Raw genomic sequence first — 18,668 nt, forward strand, 5'->3', positions numbered from 1 at the left:
GAATGACGACATAGATGATGTTGTCAAGAAAACAAACCAAATACTGTTTGGCAGAGCAGTTAGAAAATGTGACAGGTCTACTAAAGAGATCGCTTTCATTATGCTTGTCCGCGCTCTTCTCCAGTGTTGCTGTGGAAGTAGGATCCGCATTACATAGGATTTTGGAGAACATCGATAAAGTTCGAAGTATGGCAGCTCCTCTTTTACTGTCGCGAAATAAACGACAAAGTGCTACGGATATGATACACGAATTGGGGAGGCAGTCATTAAAACAAAAGCTCTTTTCCCTGTGTCAGGATCCTCTCATGAAATTTCAATCACCAGATTTCTCCTTAGAGTGTAAAAATATTTTGTTAGCGCCCACTTCCATAGCGAGAAGTGATCATAACAATAAAATAAGAGGAATTAGAGCTCGCACGGAAAGTTTTAAGTGTTCATTTCTCCCGCTCTCTGTTCGAGACTGCAACGGTAGTGAAGTAGCTTAAACTTGGTTCGAAGGGCCCTCTGCCAAGATTTTACATCAATTACATTCCTTTCAGAGTATACCGATATGACCATTACTCAAGAAAGGAATAGAAGTAATCCGATGAATTATAGACCCATATCACTGACGTCGATTTGCAATAGGATTATGGAACATATACTGTGTTCAAATATTATGAATTACCTCGAGGAAAACGATCTGTTAACACACACTTAGCAGGGCTTCAGAAAATGTTGTTCGTGTCAAACACAACTAGTTCTTTGTTCTGAAGAAGTAATGAGTACTATGAACAGGGGATCTCAAATTGATTCCGTATCTCTAGATTTCCATAAGGCTTTCGATATCGTTCCTCAAAAGGGACCTATAATCAAGTTGCGTGCGTATATAGTACTTCTCAGTCCTGCGACTGGATTCGTGACTTCTTGTCGGAAGGATCACATTTCATTGTAATTTATGGAAATTAATAGAGTAAAACAAAAGTAATATCAGGCGTTCGCAAGGAAGTGTTATAGCTTCTCTGTTCTTCCTAATCTATACGAACAGTTTATATACCAATCTGAGCGACCGTCTTAGACTGTTTGCAGATGACGCTGCCATTTACCGTCTAGTAAGGCATCTGACGATCAAAAGCAATTTAAAAAATGATTTAGGCAAGATATCTATATTGCGCGAAAAGTGGCATTTGACCCTAAATAATGAAAAGTGTGATGTCATCCACATAAGTACGAAAAGGGATCCGTTAAATTTCTGTTACGTGATAAATCACACAAATCTAAGGACTGTCATTTCAGTTTAGTACCTAGGAAGTGCAGTTACAAACAACTTAAATTGGAACGATCATATAGATAATCTTCTGTGGAAGCCAAACCAAAGACTGCGTTCTATTGGCAGTAGATTTGGAAGATAGATCAGGTCTACTAAAGAAACTGTCTATATTAAGCTTGTCCGTCCTCCGCTAGAATATTGCTGTGCAGTAAGGGATCCTTACCAGATGAAATTGACTGAGGACACCGAAAAAGTTCAAAGAAGGGCAGCTCATTTTGCACTGTAGTGAACTAGAGGACAGAGTGTCACGGATATGTTACGCGAGTCTAGGTGACAATAATTAAAACAAAGGCGTTTTCGTTACAAAATTTCAAACTCCAACGTTCTCTTTCGAATGCGGAAACATTGTGTTGACACTCACCTACATAAGGAGAAATAATCATTGCAATACAATAAGAGCAATCCTGGCCCACATGGAAACAGTCCAGTGTTCGTTGTTCCCGCGCGTTGTTACAGAAAGGATCGACAGAGAGACAGTGTACAAGTGGTTCGATGAATCCTCTGCCAGATACTTAAGTGTGCATTGCAGAGCAATCATGTAGATGTGAATGGATGAATAACGAGCATCAGGAATCCATCTCTTCAGCAGTCGACTTTGGACTCGTGTACCGGTACCTCTCAATGACTCTTGGACGTTTGGTGTTGATAATATTTGTTACCAATTTCACACAATATTGTATTCATTTCGCAGTTGTATGTGGAATTCGAAGTTCACTAATGCCGTGTATACGAGTCCGTGTATTTGTATATCTGATAGCAACGACATTAAACAGGTGGAACAGAGCATTTGTGGGTTCAGCGCCGATTGACGGAAAGAGTAGAAGATATGGTTGGCGTTATCCTCTTCAACACATGTACACAGCTGAGATGTTATTACCGGTGCTGTGCAAACGTATCTTGATACGGTCGTGACTGAAGCCCGGCGCTGCTGTGACACTACTGATGTTCCTCTAAAATCAGATGTTGTCATTCAGCGACGTAGTGATGCGTTGTTTCTTTTTAGGAACTTCGGGAGGACTCTTGCCATCCTTTCTTCTCCGCTTCCCTGGCTGAAGCTCTACGTCGTCATAGCAAACCACTTTCTCGGCGCCCACAGTGACCAATTCATCCAACTGAATAACCTCTTGGACAAAGTAAATTTTACTCAGTTTCGTTCAGAGTATCTACACTCCTGGAAATGGAAAACACATTGACAACGGTGTGTCAGACCCACCATACTTGCTCCGGACACTGCGAGAGGGCTGTACAAGCAATGATCACACGCACGGCACAGCGGACACACCAGGAACCGCGGTGTTGGCCGTCGAATGGCGCTAGCTTCGCAGCATTTGTGCACCGCCGCCGTCGGTGTCAGCCAGTTTGCCGTGGCATACGGAGCTCCATCGCAGTCTTTAACACTGGTAGCATGCCGCGACAGCGTGGACGTGAACCGTATGTGCAGTTGACGGACTTTGAGCGAGGGCGTATAGTGGGCATGCGGGAGGCCGGGTGGACGTACCGCCGAATTGCTCAACACGTGGGGCGTGAGGTCTCCACAGTACATCGATGTTGTCGCCAGTGGTCGGCGGAAGGTGCACGTGCCCGTCGACCTGGGACCGGACCGCAGCGACGCACGGATGCACGCCAAGACCGTAGGATCCTACGCAGTGCCGTAGGGGACCGCACCGCCACTTCCCAGCAAATTAGGGACACTGTTGCTCCTGGGGTATCGGCGAGGACCATTCGCAACCGTCTCCATGAAGCTGGGCTACGGTCCCGCACACCGTTAGGCCGTCTTCCGCTCACGCCCCAACATCGTGCAGCCCGCCTCCAGTGGTGTCGCGACAGGCGTGAATGGAGGGACGAATGGAGACGTGTCGTCTTCCGCGATGAGAGTCGCTTCTGCCTTGGTGCCAATGATGGTCGTATGCGTGTTTGGCGCCGTGCAGGTGAGCGCCACAATCAGGACTGCATACGACCGAGGCACACAGGGCCAACACCCGGCATCATGGTGTGGGGAGCGATCTCCTACACTGGCCGTACACCACTGGTGATCGTCGAGGGGACACTGAATAGTGCACGGTACATCCAAACCGTCATCGAACCCATCGTTCTACCATTCCTAGACCGGCAAGGGAACTTGCTGTTCCAACAGGACAATGCACGTCCGCATGTATCCCGTGCCACCCAACGTGCTCTAGAAGGTGTAAGTCAACTACCCTGGCCAGCAAGATCTCCGGATCTGTCCCCCATTGAGCATGTTTGGGACTGGATGAAGCGTCGTCTCACGCGGTCTGCACGTCCAACACGAACGCTGGTCCAACTGAGGCGCCAGGTGGAAATGGCATGGCAAGCCGTTCCACAGGACTACATCCAGCATCTCTACGATCGTCTCCATGGGAGAATAGCAGCCTGCATTGCTGCGAAAGGTGGATATACACTGTACTAGTGCCGACATTGTGCATGCTCTGTTGCCTGTGTCTATGTGCCTGTGGTTCTGTCAGTGTGATCATGTGATGTATCTGACCCCAGGAATGTGTCAATAAAGTTTCCCCTTCCTGGGACAATCAATTCACGGTGTTCTTATTTCAATTTCCAGGAGTGTATGTTTTTATCCATCACAAGCTCACTCCCTGCTGGCAGTTATGAAGTACACATATCAGTTCTTGGGTGTAGGAAGGGGGTGTTGCAGGACCATTACTTTACACAATATGTACAAACGATCTAGTGGATAACGTCTGAAATACCGGAGCCATTTCGCGGATGATGCTTTTATGCGAGGATTGCCGAGAAAGTAATGCACCGCACTTTTTTATCATCCGAAAACAATGCTACGAATGCGAAACGTTAAGTATGTTTTACTTGAAGTTTTCCAAGTGAGCTTGCCAAGTTTCCGTCACTTCCGACAGAGTACGTAGCTGCAGGACAGTTTCAAAATGGTGTCTGTAGGTGATGTACGTTACAAGCAACGTGTCGTTATCGAACAGCTCAATGCAGAAAAAGGAATAATGGGGAATATTCACAAACACTTGTGCAAAGTCTGTGGAGCATCTTCTATCGACAGAAGTACAGTTAGTCGCTGGACACGAAGGGTGAGGTCATCAGAAGGCGATTCGGCGGAGCTCCACGATTTGCAGCGGACAATGAGGAGGTGATTCACACAGTGAAGCAGTGGCGTCACCACCAGGGCAAGGATTAGTACTGACAAGGCATACACGCACTTGTTTTGCGCTAGAGGAAGGCCGTAGAACAGGATGGAGATTACGTGGAAAAATAGGGTGTGTAGATAAGACACCATTCCTTCGTGTGTGTAATTTTCATTATGTTCAATAAAGAACCGCTGAAGAAAAAATGCGGTGCATTACTTTCTGGGCAACCTTCATATAGAGAGAAGCTGTAAAACTTGAAAATTGTAGCGAAATACAGGAAGACCTGCAGAGGACCGACGCTTGGTGCAGATATTGTCATTTGAACTTCAACATAAACAACTGTTAACATATTGCACATAATTAAGTAGGAAGATCCATTCCCGAATAACTATACGAATGCAGAACAATCACTCGAAAAAATTATACTCCTAAAATGCGTAGGACTGTGAGAACTGAGGGACTTAAAGTGAAAAGACAACATGTAAGTAACCGCAAGTGAATCTGATGTCACAGATTCATGGGAGATTAACATTCGAGAAATTCGTGTTCACACATAGTCTTGCCAAAAATCATTCTTCCAGTGGACCATACGCAACGAATAGGAACGGGGAGACGTGACAGTGGTACAGGAAAACACTCTGCCACATACCGAAGATTGATTACGAGGTACAGATGTAGACGTAGATTTAAATATGGTACACACCACGTTGATTACTTCTCCCGGTGCAGAAGAGTAAGCTTTCATCTGGAATCCGACAGTAGGATGAGGCCACCTTCCAGTCGTTGATATTTATGTTGTTTCTCACAATGGGATCTTACTAAGTGTCCACCGGTGTATGTGGGCCCTACGTGTCTCCATTTGGGAAGACACTTTGCTTGTATATCGAGAACTACTCAGTCGGTACAAGTAAGATCTAACAAATCTTCCATCTGAAGAAAAAGCAACAAAGCGGTGTAGTATGTGGTCAAATGTGCTTCTGGAGATACAGGGACATGCAAGCACAAACTTTGGCTCAAGTGGGCCGAATAAGAGCAAAATCTGATACTGAAAAAATTATGGAAAAAAATTCATCTATTTGGCTGCTTTAAGGGAGTTAAACGTTAAGATACATGTGGTTGTTAAGTTGACAATCAAATGGATTGCCCCAAATGTTACGAGATCTCAAACTGTTAATATCTCTAAATTTTTCTATGTCTGTTTACATATTTTGTTTTTTTGTTTTTACACCTGGCAGAGGAAAACTGAAGGATGTTAAATAATGTTCTCCAAATCCTGGTCTGACATTACCTCCTGACAGATTTGCAAGAGGCACATAACTGACTTTTCAAATGTTATAAAACCTATGGATTCACAAAAGAAGATTCACTGAGAAAGAGGAAATTAAAGAACTGTAGTGTCCAATGGCAAATTAGGTGTAGCTTCTGTTCAAGATTCTCGTTTTCCTAACAGCACGTGTAATGATATTTCGTGAATTTGTTGGTTAATGATGTTCAGTAAAAACTCCAGGACTATTTCGTAAAGAGTAATATGAGGTTCTTCACCTGGAGACACATGAAGATGAGTAAACTCGGATTGAAGAGCCTCAGTGTCCGACGAACGATCGTCCTTTGGTTCACAGGCCTATATGAGCGTGGTTTTTAACCATTCTTCCCTCTCCTCTACGGAAAGTCTGGACTGGCTGCCTTTATGAACCTCGTAGGCGTAGCATTGGTACAGTTACAAAATACTTTTACCCACAGAGGAAAGTCTACATGGCTCACAGACACAAGGTTCGGTTACGACATTCTTCCCCTATTATAACTATCGATCTTCGGGAACAGGATTGTCTTCCTACAGTAAAAAAAAAAAAAAAAAAAAAAAAAAAAACACAGTTTCTATGTCATTAATAGCTACTTGTTATAATCCGAAATTATCGCGGAGTGAATGTCGTAGACCAGATGATATTTATATCGGAAATGTTGTAATCAGTTACTGAACACTAAATGGAGAAACTAGTTTCATTTGAATTATACCTTTATACCTAAACACTAAAACACGCAGCAGCACTACCTCCAATGACGGATTACGAGTTCAGAGCGTTCGTATAGAAATTTCCAATGGTAAGGGAGAAGTGTTGTCAGGAGGGGAGTGATAATGTTGTGTATATTGTCTTAGTTTAACGAAAGAGTTTAATTCCAGACTGCCTAAAGTTGTACCACTAAACATATTTAATAGATATGATCAACACTTCATGATTTGGTTTGTCTTAAAAGACAGTTTTTTTCTTTGATATAATCTGGAGTCCCGTAGTTTAAGATAAGTAACGTGATTTTAGAATGATATTTACCAAGCATTATTTCACGCAGTAGATAACGCGAGACCAGTTATCGATGCCGATAGCGTATCTCTTGAAAGATTAGGTGTCTGGATTCAGCGAAAGCACTCGTGGGAAGATGTACGAAGTAAGACCTAGACACACGATTAATCTGTTCAGTCTCCATCGAGGTGACGCAGGAATTAAATGAAAATCTGTGGAGGAACAATCTTCAGCATCCACGTAAACACCCCAAGCAAGACAGCGTACGGTGCGTGATGAAAGAGACTTCGTACCAGCGTTAGCGATTTTCTGTGCATTTTCCTTAGCGCAGTGAGCGAGTGGCGACTCCGTACACGTCTTATCGCAGTAGAAAAAGAACTGGAGCAACAAGCCTGCGCTTTAATCTCTCTTCTGCCCTTTTTTTCTTTTTTCTCTTATGTTATTTTTATGATCTCTATGAGGCGTGTGCCAACAAGACTGTCACAACAGCTTCCATCAATAGCAGTTTTCATAATTTTCCCAATTTGATTTCGAAATTTGGCAAGAAGAACGTCGTGTTTCCTCCAAAGTTTGCTGTTTGAGTTTCATAAGCGTTTCTTGTTATACTTTCGTATGGAAATGACGTGATGGAGTGCCCTCTAAGCTCCGTATTGAATATACGGAAGAGCTGCCCTCTTCTAACTTCAGGTTAGCATTTGTCGCTGGATCAACAGTGTGTGCCACACAAGTGGTAAAGCGCGACATCAAGATTTCCAAATCTTTATAGAGGATAGTAAACTGAGTATTTTGAAGCTGACAACCTATGGTTGGGAATCAATATTTCGGGCAGTGAAAGGTTTTGAATGGGCAATGCGTAAGAGGTCAGCTGCTTATGTTTCGTAACTGACTCCCTGCCGCAACAACGTCTATGGCGCAACCTTAAAAAGCATTATATGTGTCTATGATGTTCCCAAGGTGGAGTTTACCACTGTTTATTTAACTACTGTTATCAAAGATAGAAGTCTCTCGTTATAGGAACTCGTAGACGTACATTTTAAGCATGGTGCATAAGGATATGACGCCTGAAAATCTACAAGACTGTATCGAGACAAATTTCACAACAGGAGTCATCATAATGCTAAGAAAGTGATACCACCGGAATTAAACTGACCAAAGTTACAGACAAAGTTTGATTGCACAGTAGAATCTGAGGAAGTGTTGGATCGTGCCGGAGAAGACGCTTCTGCAAGAGTTTGTCAATTTACTCGAATACAGTGTGTATCGTCACTGCAACGTATGCAGGAAATGAAGAAAAATAATTTAAATTCCGGAGCACAGTGTTGTTAATGGATTATGGAGAGCAGTACTGTGGTCCAGACCTTCTTACAGGTCATACTGTTGTTGCGTGAGCACTCTTTCAGTTATGGTGGTCTTTACAACTACCACAGTAGCCATATTTGAAGTTAAGAAAATCCCGACGTGATTCTTGACTCAGATTCTGTGGGCTGGAATTGTAGAAGTTGAACTCAAGGGATCTTATTGGCCGCTACTCCTGTGAACGGCACTCATACCCTTGTGATGATTCCAAATGTGCAGCCTCAGTTTGTGTTCCACGAGACGATATTGCTTCGACACTGTGACACACCATTCGCAATTTATTATTAATGTTCGTGACCTCCTAAGCAATAGACACCCACATCAGCGGACTGGCAATAGAGATCACATCCCACGGCTACTTCCATCGCCAGATATAAGTCGGAATAGTTTCTTCGGACGGAGGAAGGGAGGGGGGGGGGGGGGGGAGATACATGACTTCGTGACGAATGACATCCCTTTAGAATCTGTAAGTATGGAGCACGTTTACAACTTCGTTATCTATCGAACACTGCTTTTAGAAAGAAGCTACTGTCGGTGGTGCAATTAAGGAGTTCGAAGAACGTGAGACTGATCCTTTTGATCACCTTTGTTTAATGAGTTTATTTTATGTAGTCAAAACCATTCATTGCGTTTTTCTAACGGACCATGCCGAAAGTGAAAAATGTTCCAGTTCAGATTGCAGCCGCTAAAGACCAACTCATTCATAATTAATCTCCTGATGAACATATGGTAGGGCACAATGAGGAACCAGGACTTTCAATAACTGCTGCTCCCATTAAGCAAATAATGTGCCAACGTATTTTCGATTTTAAGCCCTTGCCTTAAAAAAGACGATGTGTGGAAAATAGGGTAAGGCTCAGTATCCAAAGTGCAAGTGTTTTAATACACACATCTGTAGAAACTTATGGTGGTTGATAAGGATACACACTACGTGGATCAGGAACATGAATAAACACAAAGAAATCTTTCAAGGAAGTTACAGAGCGGTGTCCTACACTTGATGAATCTATTTTGAGCCCACACGAGACAGAATAGTGTATTGCACATGTTACGTGGGATGAAGACCGCTTGAACATTGAAGGATGAGAATTTGAGTCTGATTTTTATTAATGAACATAGATCTAGAGTGATATTATTTCTCGAGAAAATAATGTTCCGGTTATGCCTTTCAACTGGCTGTCCTATGTCCCTCATTCCTTTAGGTGTGTATTGTAAGGCCATCTTCGAAATCGTTGTTTCCTCCAATCGTTCCGGATGTTCCTTACAGTTTTGTTTTTGTTCTTATATTTTAGTGCTACACGTAACTATATCTGTAATTTAATATTTACATTCTTATCTGTGTTAAAAGTAATGTAGCTTCCCAGGTAATTGAAGTGGTCAACTTGTTCCAAAAGTCTGATCTTTGATTACAGTTTTGTTAAGTACTAGGTATATCCGAAGTATTTTTATTTACTCCTAGCTTACAATTGTAATCCTTTCAATTTAAGTTTAAAAGGTGGATTGATTTTTGTAGTTCATCTTCAGATTTTGCCATTAATCCAATGGCGTCCTCACATAATAGCATGTTAATATATTTATTCTTGCACATATCGACCTCATCTAGTGCTTTTTCTTTCCATTTATGTATGGATTTATCTGTACAAACATAAAAAGGAATAATTGATATATTTACACTAGTGTCTCAGAGCTTGTCTTATCAATATCATTTCCCCTGTATAGATGGGGACTCATGTACAATATAGGAAGGCACGCTGAAAAGTAATGCCTCCAAAAGTTTAAAGCATTTCAAATAAAACGAACGTTGTTAACATTCTACTTCTTTTTCCATGTCTATACATTTATTTCTCAAAATAACCACCCTGACGATGAACACATTTTCCCCAACGAGGTTAAAAAAAAAATGGCTCTCAGCACTATGGGACTTAACATCTAGGTCATCAGTCCCCTAGAACTTAGAACTACTTAAACCTAACTAAACTAAGGACATCACACACATCCATGCCCGAGGCAGGATTCGAACCTGCGACCGTAGCGGTCGCGCGGTTCCAGACTGAAGCGCCTAGAACCGCTTGGCCACTCCGGCCGGCTTCCCCAACGATGGACAAGTTTTTTCATATCGTCACTATAGAACGTTTGACTTTGTTTACGGAGCCAGAAACTGTGCTGTACCGTTTCATCACTACCAAATGAAGCTCTCGAACATGTTCTGTAAGATTCGGAAACAGGTGAAAATCGGATGGGGCCAAGTCGATACTGTATGGAAGTCGATCGATACCTGCGAACCCAAGGCGGGTGACTGTTGCAGATGTCCCGGCTCTCGCGTGCGGTCTGGCATCGACACGCTGAAGGAGAGGCCGCTCCATGTGTGCACGAACACCTTGTATTCGTGCTATCGGTCTTCTAAGGTTCTCGCAGCATCTTGCAGAGTTTATGGTGGTGCATTTAGGCATGAATTCCAAATGCGACACACCTTCATCATCCCAGAACGCTGTGAGCATGACTTCACCGGTTGATGGCATGGTATTGAACTATTTTGGCGTCGGTGGTTCTTTTTGCAAAAATCCATTGCTACTCTCTGTTTTTCGGGGTCAGAATGGTGAATCCAACTTTTACCGCCTATCACGATATTGTTAAGGAACCCTTCGACATCACGCTCAAAACGCAAAAGACACTGGTGGAAGACGTCCAGTCTCCACTGTTTGTGTTCAGGAGTGAACATTCGCGGTACACAACCGCGCACACAACTTGCCGTATTGCGGTACTGCAGTGATGGCATGTATGTGCTCTAGTGATATGCTACACTTGCCTGAGTGCTGTTTCTGTCTTACCTAACTATTTCCTCTGATGAGTTCATCAGTCTGATTCCGACGAGTCTCATCGTTTGCCGATGCGGTCTTCCGCTTGGAGCTCTCTCACAAACATTGAGACGAGTACCATCGTTTCCTTCATTACATTGACAAACCATCCAGTGTCAGATATTACTGATGCCGATACAATCATTAACGTAAACAGCTTTCATTCTTTTATGGATTTCAATTTGAGGCACGTTTCCTGCGGTTAGGAATGCGAATCTGGTGCGCTGTTTGTCACGCACCTAAGTGTTGCACCGAACTAGTCATTTGAAATAAATTTCTTTGATACGTGTAGGGGTTCATTTCTATATTTGTAACATTTGGATGTCACACACGTCACCTCTGTAAATGGGACAACCACTCTCGTGAGCAGAATTCTGTAACAATACTCAAGTAGCTACAAATAGCATAGTGAACGCATTATTGTGGCCAAGATAGATACGAAGCCCACGCCTACCACAGTAGTGCAAGTTTTTATGCCAACTGCCTCCACAGATGACGAAGAGATTGATGAAATGTATTATGAGATAAAAGAAATTATTCAGATACTGAAACGAGACGAAAATTTAATAGTCATGGGTGAGGCATTCGATATTAGGAAAAGGAAGAGAAGGAAACGTAGTAGGTGAATATGGAATGGGATTAAAGAATGAAAGAGGAAACCACCTGGTAGAATTTTGCACAGAGCAAAACTTAATCATAGCTAACCCATTGTTCAAGGATAATAAAAGAAGGTTGTATACATGGAAGAAGCGTGGAGATACTGGGAGGTGTCAGATAGATTATATAACGGTAAGACAGAGATTCAGGAACCAGGTGTTAAATTGTAAGACATTTACCGGGGAATATGTGGACTCTGACCACAATCTATTGGTTATGAACTGTAGATTAAAACTGAAGAATCTGCAAAAAGGTGGGAATTTGAGGAGATGGGACCTGGATAAACTGAAAGAACCAGAGATTGTAGAGCGTTTCAAGGAGAGCATTAGGGAACGATTGATAAGACTGGGGGAAAGAAATACAGTAGAAGATGGGTAGGTTTGAGACATGAAATAGTAAAGGTAACAGACGATCAAGTAGGTTAAAAGACGAGGACTAGTAGGACTAGTAGGGTAACAGAACAGATATTGAATTTAATTGACGAAAGGAGAAAATATAAAAATGCAGTAATTGAAGAAGGAATACAAACGTCTCAAAAATTAGGTCGACAGGAAGAGCAAAATGGCTAAGCAGGGATGGCTAGAGGACAAATGTGTGGATGTAGAAGTGCATAATTCTTGAGGACAATATTATAGAAATGGAAGAGAATGTAGGTGAAGATGAAATAGGAGATATGATACTGCGTGAAGAGCTTGAGAGAGGAAACGTAGTAGGTGAATATGGAATGGTCGAAAGAAGGCTCCGCGAGTAGACAACATTCCATTAGAACTACTGACAACCTTGGGAGAGCCAGACCTGACAAAACTCTACCATCTGGCGAGCAAGATGTATGAGACAGGAGAAATACCCTCAGACTTCAAGAAGAATATAATAATTCCAATCCCAAAGAAAGCAGGTGTTGACAGATGTGAAAATTGCCGAACTACCAGTTTAGTAACTCACAGATGCAAAATACTAACATGAATTCTTTACAGACGAATGGAAAAACTAGAAGAAGCAGACATCGGGGAAGATCAGTGTGGATTCCGTAGAAATGTTGGAACACGTGAGGCAATACTGACCCTACGATTTATCATAGAAAATAGATTAAGGAAAGGTAAACCTACGTTTCTAGCATTTGTAGACTTAGAGAAAGCTTTTGACAATGTTGACTGGAATACTCTCTTTCAAACTCTGAAGGTGGCAGGGGTAAAATACAGAGAGCGAAAGGCTATTTACAATTTGTACAGAAACCAGATGGCAGTTATAAGGGTCGAGGGGCATGAAAGGGAAGCAGCGGTTGGGAAGGGAGTGAGACCGGGTTGTAGCCTATTCCCGATGTTATTCAATCTGTATATTGAACAAGAAGTAAAGGATACAAAAGAAAAATTCTGAGTAGGAATTAAAATCCATGGAGGAGAAATAAAAACTTTGAGGTTCGCCAATGACATTGTAATTCAGTCAGAGACAGCAAAGGACCTGGAAGAGCAGCTGAACGGAGTGGACAGTGTCTTGAAAGGAGGGTATAAGACGAACATTAACAGAAGCAAAACGAGGATACTGGAATGTAGTCGAATTAAATCGGGTGATGCTGCGGGAATTAGATGAGGAAATGAGAGGCTTAAAGTAGCAAATATGTTTTGCTATTTGGGGAGGAAAATAACTGATGATGGTCGAAGTAGAGAGGATATAAAATGTAGACTGGCAATGGCAAGGAAAGCGTTTCTGAAGAAGAGAAATTTGTTAACATCGAGTATAGATTTAAGTGTCAGGAAGTTATTTCTGAAAGTATTTGTATGGAGTGTAGCCATGTATGGAAGTGAAACATGGACGGTAAATAGTTTGGACAAGAAGAGAATAGAAGCTTTCGAAATGTGGTGCTACAGAAAAATGCTGAAGATTTGATGGGTAGATCACATAACTAACGAGGAGGTATTGAATAGAATTAGAGAGAAGAGAAATTTGTGGCACAACTTGGCTAGGAGAAGGAATAGGTTGGTGGGGCATATTCTGGGGCATCTAGGGATCACCTATTTCGTATTGGAGGGCAGCGTGGAGGGTAAAAAGTCGTAGAGAGAGACCAATAGATGAATACACTAAATAGATTCAGAAGGATGTATGTTGCAGTAGGTACTTGGAGATGAAGAAGCTTGCACAGGATAGAGTAGCATGGAGAGCTGCATCAAACCAGTCTCAGGACTGAAGACCACAACAGCGACAACTCAAATAGCTATCGTATTCAAGACAGAATCAAACCTTCGGCACTGTGTGACTTGTATCATCATTTGTTGAATTTGTGAAGCATGCAGGACAGTGGTAAATAGATTATTTGATTATGAGATACGCTGAAGTCTGCAAAACAAATTAAACTTTTGCGCTGCACCTTCTAATGGAAAATAAGTCTTCGAGCGCTTAAGATTACATCTACATCTACCTACATGCTCCTTAAGCCCCCACCTGGTGAATAGCGGAGGGTATCTTGTACCACTACTAGTCCTTGTTTTTCCACTTCCATTTGCAAGTATGAGGGTTGGAACTTTAATAGTGGCAACTACTTATTTTCAGCTTGTACAAAATACATTCGTGTTTGAAAGTTTTACTGACCTTCAAAGTAGTCACCAGCATTGTGTATAACCAGTTGCCAGCGATGTGGAAGTCGTAGGATACTCTTAGCAGTGCTAGTTGTGTTGACAGTTCGAGGGGCGCGGTCTATTGCCCTACGAATTTGTAGCAGTTCTGAAGCGTATGCCATGAAGGTTTCCTTCAGTTTAGAAATCGAGTTGAAATCACGAGGGCTTAAGTCAGGGGAGTGCTGTAGGTGGCATAGCACTTAGCAGCCCCATCAGTCAAACAAATCAGTAACAGCCTGCACTGTACGTGTTTGAGCATTGTCCTGCAAAACGATTGTTAGATCCTGCAGAAAGTGTCGTCACATATGTCTCTAAGCTGGTTGTAGGCTGTATTCCAAAAATGAACAGCAGAGATACGTATGAACCACACTTTCCAAAAATTTTCCCAATAAACTGAAGTAGATCATTTGCTTTTCTACTATCATCGTTACATGCACGTTCCACTTCACCTTGGTTTGCAGCTTCACGTCTTGATATTTTATTGACGTGACTGTTCTGTGCAGCGCACTACAGAGTTGTTTTCCCTACTCATCTACATGAGCTTACATTTTTCTGCGTTTAGAGCAAGCTGCCATTCATTACAACATCTTTCATTCTCCTGCAGTAACTCAACGACGACACCTCCCCATACAGCACAGCATCGTCAGCAAACAGCTGCACATTGCTGCCCATCATGTCCGAAGGACAGGTTATTTATACAGAGAATAATAGCGGTCATCTTACAATTATCCGGGGCCCTCCTGACGATACCCTCGTCTCTGAAGGACACTCGTCGAAGACATCGCACTGAGTTCTATTACTGATGAAGCTGCAACGTAACAGCTTAAATTTGACAATCAAAGTTATTGAAATTCTTCGATTAAACTGCAGCCTTAAAAATTCTATCTTTGAGATACCAATTTTACAGACTCTCAAAAAAATGGTTCAAATGGCTCTGAACACTATGGGACTTAACATCGATGGTCATCAGTCCCCTAGAACTCAGAACTACTTAAACCTAACTAACCTAAGGACATCATACAACACCCAGTCATCACGAGGCACAGAAAATCCCTGACCCCGCCGGGAATCGAAACCGGGCGTGGGATTACACACTCTCGTAAAGACTCTCTTAAATGTCTTTGAGTAATTGTTGAAAGAAAATGAAATAATAAGTATTTGTTAATGAAATTAAGCTCATAATAATGAAGGTTTTAACAGTTATAATGGCTGTCATATTCAGAGGTTATTTGGAAATGTATTAAATTTTTGAAGACGTTAATAAGAAGGGAGAGGATTTTGGAGCCAACGCTACATAAAGAATAATGACTAATGCAATTAAGGTATTATTAATAAGTTAATTCCATTTCAGAGAATACATTAAGACCATAGCCAGTAACCAATGAGCACCAAAACAGCTATGGTAATCAGTACAAAAACTTTTATTAAATCCAGATGTTAGATTGTTATAGTCTAAATTACATGAGCCTTGATGGAATGAATTACGTTATTTAAACTTCTTTCATAAATTCATTATCCCAAAATCATATACAGTATCCTATTTACTTTTCGCTGTATTAAAATAATACTTTGCAAAACCAAATGGTAATAATATCACATTAATTGTCCACAATCACGACAGTGGGCGATTGTTGTAATTTTAGCTTTCACTTTACTGAAAAACGCACTTTCAAATCTATTTGTATTTGTCTGAAGTCTACCACTCGCATTGCTAACATCTTTTCTGATATTGATATTGAGATTAATTTTACTACATTTCCAGTTACTTAATTTTCAGTAGTTCGTAACTGCAAATTCTGAAGAAGGTAATCACTGAGCTATGTCGCAATATCACAGGTCGCATCCATCTTGCTTGCGGTGTCGTCCGAAGAGCGAGGTGGCAAAGCAAGGTTGGTAGCTCGCAACGCAACCGCAAGAGAAGGTAGTCGCTGAAAGCCACACCGACGATGAGCGACACCGGAATAGTCACGCTCTGGAACGTTTCGATACGTCGCAGCAACCGCTTTACTACTTACGGACGAGCACAGTACCGCTCGGTCCAGTCTGTGATCATAGTTTTCTGGTAGGCCAGTTGTGTGGGCAATGTATTAGGCAGATCACTACGTGACAGTTATTTTTAAATGTACTCTGAGCAAGGCTTGATTTTGTATCAAGCGATACGTCAGTGTTCAGAGATCATTTTAAATACTCATGATATTTCTATGGAAATCGATTGTACGAAGTTAACTAATTCCATTACTTATGCTAGAATAAAGTGAAGTAATATTTTATGCGTTATAGTATCCGACACTGTACCGACGAATGGATTTTCATCTGATACTACTATTACAAGTAGGACATTCAAAATAATTATAATAAAATAACTGCATTTCAGTAACAAGTAAAATTGCTTCCGTAATATTAAAGTTAAATTGCTCCTTCAGAGCTGTCGAACTAAAATATTCATAGAATTAGAATCTTTTACAGGAGTCATGTCGTAAGGTAATATTGTACCAGCCGACAATCCATTCGGTACTCTGGTGAGGATGTTGAGCCCCATCATCCTCATTACTCTTTGGGGAGAGAGATCCATGATAGATTTAGCTGCCTAAAAGTTAACGATGAACTCCGTTAGACTACACATGGTCGACAAGTTAATGAAATATCTTTAGAGTGAACAGAACAGTAGCAGTGTGAAGATTAAGTGGAATAAATGGAATAAGCAAGGTTGTCAGACGCATTCCAACGAGCGCTCATGTGCCAGCGAGTGCGTTACAGCATCTCTTTTCTTCCAGTTCGAAGGAGCGCCTTGCAATGTGCACTGAAACATGACACATGTATGACAAGGCCAGGATGCTTTTGAGGAAACGATGGAATTGCGACTGTGTAGGTGTTTGAATATACGCTATTCGTCAGCGTATTCACGTCCTATTACACATCGTCGCCGATCAGTGTGGCCGAGCGGTTCTAAGCGCTTCAGTCTGGTTCGAATCCTGCCCTCGGACATGGATGTGTGTGATGTCCTTATGTTAGTTAGCTTTAAGTAGTTCTAAGTTCTAGGGGACTGATCACCTCAGATGTAAAGTCTCATAGTGCTCACAACCTTTTGAACTATTCGAACACATCGTCTCAGAGCGTTCATGAACAAATAATACACTGCTCAGCCAGTATTCTCAGCTATGTTACCTACAAGGCGTGAATACACACACAGTGTGATGGTCCAATATAAACTATTTTTTTTTTACATTCAGAGCAAGTATTGTTTGAGAGCAGGAGGCTCTGTAGACAAACATTTTGCAGACTAAGCTGCGATGTCATTATTTCACATCGTCGAAGTATCTTAACTCTGCTTCTCATACAGCATCTGATACCTCTACAGGAAGTACGGGTCTCTAACGGAAAACAACAGTATACAATACTTGTATTTTTGTGCACTATATTAATTATGGGTATCAGCAGCACGTGATGACATTGACGTAACGTGAGGTTTGTGCGATCTGGCGCAATGCCGGTGTTAAACCGGCGCAGAGCTGCAGACGCCGCGACTATGCGTATACGCAGGTGTGATGTCATCCAGTCGTTCGGGTACTTTTGGACACACGTCCTCTTACTGGAATTGGTGCTACTCAACTAACATCTTGCAGACTAGGCTGCTCGTCTTTATTTTATGCTATGTGCTTCTCACTACTGAATTGCGTAATAGGAGTACTATTAACAAAAAATAATGTTTTAAGTAATACCCACATCCTAATCTTCTCACTACAGAGCACTGAGGTATATTATGGAATATACAGTCTGAAAGCAGTGGAGTGCGGCCATCCTATCAACAACATGAAGGTGAGATAGGAAATGATGATATTTACAGTACGAGAACAAAATGGAGATGACAGACAGATTGATTCCCACTTCTTTCATTCTCCCTTGGGCTGACCTTCAGACATATCACTTGTGGTCTTGAATACTACATGCCAAATCGGATCAGCTCTAATATGACATCGGAAAAGAAGTGCTGACATCAATTTGAGGCAGAACATACACTGACCCTCTAGTGAAATATAATCAGTTTCTAACTTCAACATTTGACTTATTGTGTTAAAAAGTTAGCGCAAGATTATGTCTCTTAATGAGTAAATTATGACACCATTTTAAATTTTTAAATTCGGTGGATAATTATATAAAATATATAAAATACTGGAAATCACATTTTTGTTGCCCCTACAAGCCATTAGATAGCCCACTTGCAACTGGGATCGGGTGACCATTTTAGCCATATAGTAATCGTAATGTAAACTGCTGCTACCTTAGCACAAAAAAGGCGAATATATATTGGGCATTGTTAGGGGGTTAGTTGCCCTCTCTTACATCCATAACTCTACCTAGGACATGGTAGCCGTTTTCTGCTATGATAGGAGCGTTTTTCATTATGATTCCCAACTTCTGCTCTACCAAAATTTTGACACTAGGCCACCCTAGCCTGT

Source organism: Schistocerca serialis, chromosome 4 (genome assembly GCF_023864345.2).
Source record: "Schistocerca serialis cubense isolate TAMUIC-IGC-003099 chromosome 4, iqSchSeri2.2, whole genome shotgun sequence".
NCBI lineage: Eukaryota > Metazoa > Arthropoda > Insecta > Orthoptera > Acrididae > Schistocerca > Schistocerca serialis.